The sequence below is a fragment of the Chinchilla lanigera genome, unplaced genomic scaffold, assembly GCF_000276665.1.
Source record: "Chinchilla lanigera isolate Chin_1 unplaced genomic scaffold, ChiLan1.0 scaffold00135, whole genome shotgun sequence".
Taxonomy (NCBI): Eukaryota; Metazoa; Chordata; class Mammalia; order Rodentia; family Chinchillidae; genus Chinchilla; species Chinchilla lanigera.
In genome coordinates, this window is record NW_004955536.1 from 3,667,262 (window position 1) to 3,673,422 (window position 6,161).

Consider the following 6,161-nt stretch of genomic DNA (forward strand, 5'->3'; position numbering starts at 1 on the left):
AAGTATATGCAGCAAGTTGAATGAAGGAGTGGATAGTATTTCAGAACTTGAAGACAGAATTACAGCTAGTGATAATGAAAAGAAAGATATCTTAAATTAGTAAGAGACCATGAAAAATCAATCCAACAGCTACAAGATGAAGCAAAGAAGAATTACAAAGATTGACTGGGGTCAATAAGAAAGCAGAAGACAGCACAAATGACATTAAAAAAAAAAACTCTTCAAAGAAATAATGGCAGAAAACTTCCCACGCATAGGTTAAAAAGTTGACATACAAATAAATGAAGCATTTAGAACTCCAAAGATTCATGACCAAAATAAAACTATACCACAACATACAATAATCAAGGTTTCACAAATTCAGCACAAGAACAGAATATTAAAAGCTGATAAAGACAGAGAAACAGATCACCTATAAAGGAAAGCCCATCAGAATCACAGCAGACTACTCAACACAAACCTTCAAGTCAAGAAGAGCTTGGAGTGAAGTATTTCAAGTCCTGAAAGAAAACAACTTCCAACCCAGATTGATGTACCCAGCAAAATTATCTTTTAAAATTAATGGAGAAATAAGATACCTTCATGACAAAGAACAACTGAAGAGATTTATGAACACCAACCAATGTTACAAAGAGAACTGAAAGATATTCCAGACAGGGATAAAAATGAACACAATTCCAAGAACAACAACAGAAAGAAACCACCAGGCAGGGCAAGCAATTAAACAGAGAGGGAAAATAGAGAACCAAGAGTACAAAAATACCATGACGAAGATAAATCAATACATATCAGTTATAACCATCAAAGTAAATGGCCTCAATTCACCGATCCAATGAAATAGACTGGCAGAGTGGATCAAGAAACAAGATCTAACAATATGCTGTATATAAGAAACACATTTAATGCAAAAAGAAATTCATAGATTGAAAGTCCAAGGATGGAAAACAGTATTCCATGCAACAGGAACCCCCCAAAAAAGCAGGGGTAGCTATTCTTTTTGCAGACAATGTCAACTTCAAACCAACAATGATCAAAAGGGGTAAAGATCACTACATACTTGTTAGGGGAAAACTTCAAGAGGAAGAGATAACAACCATACATATGTATCCACCAAATAAAGAAACACCCAACTATATAAGACAGTTGTTAGTAGACATGAAAAATCAAATGGGCAATAACACAATTGTAATGGGAGAACTCAATACCCCATTGTCACAACGAGATAGATCAACTAGACCAAAAATCAGCAAAGGAATAACAGCACTGAACCAAACCTCTTAACAAATGTTTTTAGTATATGTTTTCAGACTATTCCACCCAACATCATCAGAATATACATTCTTTTCAGCTGCACATGGAACATTCTCTAAAATAGACCGTATACTAGCCCACAGAACATGCTTAAGTAAATGCAAAGGAACTGAAATTATCCCATGCATAGTAACTGACCATAGTGCAATTAAATTAGAAATTAATGGCAAAAGAAACTGCAAAAACTCCATAAATTCATGGAAATAAAATATAGTGATCCCTCACCTATTGCAGGAGTTATATTCCAGAGAGCCTTGCAATAGGTGAATATCTGCGAAGTAGAGGTGTTATATTTATTTTTTTATTAATATGTATTTTAAGGCTTTATAAACCCTTCCCACATTCCTATAAACCTTTCCCACTCTCTTATTAACCTTTCCCACACTCTTATAAACACTTCATGTGCTCTTAAATGGTTTTTACACTCTTAAACCTACGTAATTTTAACAACATGTAAAATTCCATCAGCCAATAATGTGCTGTGTACAATCTCACTTTGGCAAACTTGTGCAAGCATTAGTGGTGTACTGCATTTCCACTGTGTACAGTACAATATTCATTCGCTGATGAAATACATACTGTATTTTATTTTGATTTAATATTCTTTTAATATGTTTGAATGAACATTTTTAATGTTATATTTTTTTAAAATTTTTAAGCAGAAATAATTAAAATCACAAATATATAAATACCTATATAGCACAAATTCCCACAATATAGCAAAAACTCCATGATACAGAATTAGATTTAAAAAAAAAAAACCCATGATACAGTGAAGCTGCAGTAAGTGAACCGTGACAGAGTGAGGGAGGACTGTAATACCCTCCTAAACAACCAATGGGTCACAGATGAAATAAAGGAAAAAATTAAACAATATTTACAACTAAACGAGAATGCAGATACAACATAATGGAACCTATGGAACACAATGAAGGCAGTCCTAAGAGGGAAATTTATAGCAGTGAATGCTCACATCAAGAAAACAGAATGAGCACAAACAACCAATCTAATTGTTACTAGACATCTCAAGCTTCTAGAAAAAGAAAAGCAAGACAAACATAAAGCCCATAGAAACAAGGAAATTATAACCACCCAAGCAGAAATTAACACAATGGAGACCAAGAAAACAATACAAAGAATTAATGAATTGAAGAGTTTGTTCTTTGAAAAAATAAATAAAATTGATAAACCCGTAGCCAACCTTATTTAAAAAGTGAAAGAAAAGACTCAGATTCATGCACTGAGGAATAAGGGTGAAGTCACTACAGGTCCTGTGGAAATTCAGAAGATCATCAATATCTACTTTGAAAGTCTTTACTCTCATAGGATGGAAAACATAGAAGAAATAGACAGATTCCTAGATACATATGAATTACCAAAGCTGAATCAAGAAGATATAAAAATTCACAATAAGCCAATATCAGTTAATGAGATTGAAAATGTAATTAAAAACTTACCACAAAGAAAAGCTCAAGTCTTAGTGGATACACTGCTGAACTCTACAACAAATTTGGAGAAGATCCAATGCCAATATTCTTCAAACACTTTAATGAAATTGAAAGGGAAGCAATACTCCTAACTCATTCCTGGAGGCAAGTATTATCCTGATACCAAAACCAGAGAAAGATACAACCAAAAAAGAGAACTACAGGCCATTCTCCCCAATAAACATAGATGTAAAATCCTCGGTAAGATACTAGCAAACAGAATTCAACAAATCATCAAGAAGATTATACACCACTACTAGATGGGATTTATCCCAAGAATGCAGGGCTGGTTCAACAGACAGAAATCAATAAATGTAATACACCGTATCAACAGAGCCAAAGACAAAACCCACATGATTATCTGAATAAATGCAGAAAAATCTTTTTATAAAAACCAGCACTCATTCATCATAAAAACCCTACAGATATTGGAAGAGCTTGTCTTTTTCTCAATCTGATAAAAGCCACCTGTGACAAACCAACAGTCAACATCATACTAAATGGACAAAACCTGAAAAGCTTTCACTCTAAAATCAGGATAAAAACCAGATTTCCACCATCACCACTCCTTTTCAACATGGTTCTGGAAACATTAGCCAGAGCAATTAGAAAAGAGAGAAAAACAAATGGAATAAGGATAGGAAATGAAGAAGTTAAATTGTCATTATTTGCAGATGACATGATACTCTACATAGAAGACCCCAAAAACTCCACCAAAAGACTCTTAGAGTTAATAACCTAATTCAGTTGTATGGCTGGATACAAATTCAATACTCAAAAACAATAGCATTCTTATACACAAACAACAAACTTATGGAAAGAGAAATTAGGGAAACCACACCCTTTACAATAACATCCAAAAAAATGAAATACCCAGGAATTAATGTAACAAAGGAAGTAAAAATGTTATATATTGAAAATTACAGTACTCTGAAAAGAAGATGGAAGATGATATTAGAAAATGGAAAGATATCACTTGCTCATGGATAGAAAGAACCAACATAGTGAAAAAGGCCATACTTCCAAAATGGTTATACACATTTAATTCAACCTTGATCAAAATATCATTAGCATACCTCACAGAACTACAGAAAACATTCCTAAAATTGATCTGGAACCAGAAGAGACCTAGAATAGCAATGGCAATCCTAGGCAACAAAGGAGAGGTAGGAGGCATCACAATCCCTGACTTGAAATTACATACAAAGCTACTGTGATAAAATCAGCATGGTAGTGGCAAAAAAAATAGACCTGAGGACCAGTGGAACAGATTAGAAGATGTGGACACAACTACAAACACACTCAGCCACATTATCTTGACAAAGGGGGCAAACATGTTCACTGGAAGAAAGCAAGCCTCTTTCATAAATGGGGCTGGAAAAACTAGCTCTCTACATGTCAAAGACTAAAACTGGACCCATGTCTATCACCATGAACTAAACTAAGGTCAACATAATTCAAAGATATAAATAATAAAACAGAAACACTAAAGCTAATAGAAGAGAAAGTAGGTCGAAGTCTTGAAGGCATGGGGATAGGCACACACTTCATGAACAAACCCAAACTGCACGGGAAATACTTCAAAGAATCAACAACTGGGAGCTCATCCTATTTAAAAGCTTTTGTACATCAAAAGAAATCACCAATAGAGTGAAAAGACAACCCACAGAGTGGGAAAACATTTTACCTAACTATCCCTCAGACAAAAGACTTATATCTAGAACATATAAAGAATTGATTTTTTTTCATGAACTCTCTGCCTACCCCTATGTCTCCAAGATTTTTACTTACTTTCACTTCCAATAGATTTAGTATTTCTGTTTTAATATTGATATCTGTGATCCATTTTGACTTGAGTTTGGTACATGGTGATAGACTTGGGTCTATTTTCAGCCTTTGGCAGATGGCAAGCCAATTTTTCCAGCACCATTTATTAAAGAGACTATTTTTCTATGGGTGTTTTTTTGGCCCCTTTGTCAAAGATTAAGCAGTTGAATATGATCATGGTTGTGGCTGTTTCTTCCAGTCTGTTCCATTGATCCTCTGGTCTGTTTTTTAGCCAGTACTATGTTGATTTTATTACAGTAGTTTTTGTTTTCCTGAGAAACCACTTTGAAGATATCAATACATAATACAACAACCACTGTTAATTTCCTACCACTTTGTCTGTAATCCAGTATTCCTTGTATTGTTCTTATGCTATTTTGTAAATGGATGTCTGTTTGTTAATATGTTTTCCTTCTTTTATTTTTAAAATAAATTAAAAATAAATAAATAAAGTTGAGATAAAGAAGAATTGAAAAAAATTAGAGCCCCCAAATTCAAAGACCCAATCCAAAAATGGGCATAAGAGATGAATATGCATTTCTCAGATAAAGAAATACAAATGGCAAATAAGTACATGAAGAAATTTTCAACATCATTAGTCATTTGAGAAATTCAAATTAAAACAACACTGATATTTCATATCTTCCCAGTAAAAATGGATATCATCAAGGAATCAACCAACAACAAATGCTGGAAGAGCTGTGGAGAAAAAGGAACACTTCTCCGCTGTTGGTAGCAATGTAGACTGGTGCAACCACTTTGGAAATCAGTCTGAAGATTCCTCAAAAAATTAGAATTAGAGGTCCCATTTAACCCAGCTATTCCCCTTCTCAGTATTTTTCCAGAGGAATTAAAAACATTATACCCCAGCAATATATGTACAACCGTGTTTATGGCAACACAGTTTGTCATAGCAAAATCTTGGAAGCAAATAAAATACCCATCAACTGGGGAATGGATCAAAAAATATGGTAATTTCATTCAATGGAGTATTACTCAATAATAAAGAAAGGTAACCTCAAGGCATTCATAGGTAAAATGGATGCAAATCAGACTATATTCATAAGTGAAATAAATCAGATTCACATGTGTAAACATCATTTTGTCTCCCTAGCATAAGAACCTGGAAGAGTAAATAAAATCTGAGAGGTACAATAGATATTCTGAAAGGGAAAGACACTGCTCAATAGCAAAGAACTTGGGTGAGAGAAAGAAGAAATGAAAGAAGGAAAGGAAAAAATAAACATATACACAAGATAGCTAAGATAATTGCACTACTAATTTCTATTGGTTTATTGAAAGGAAGAGTTAATGTTTAATTGTTTGATCAACCTTGCATACCTATATCTGGTAACCTGAGCAGCTACTTTGAAGATAACAATATGTGATGCAGCAACCATTGTTAATTTCCTATCATCTTCTTTTAAAATTCTATATCTTTTTATTATTTTTGTGTTGTTTTGTTTTTGTTATTTTGTTTTTGTTCTTTTCTCTTTAAAATAAAAAAAGAAAAAAGAAATACTTTCTTTTTTTTTT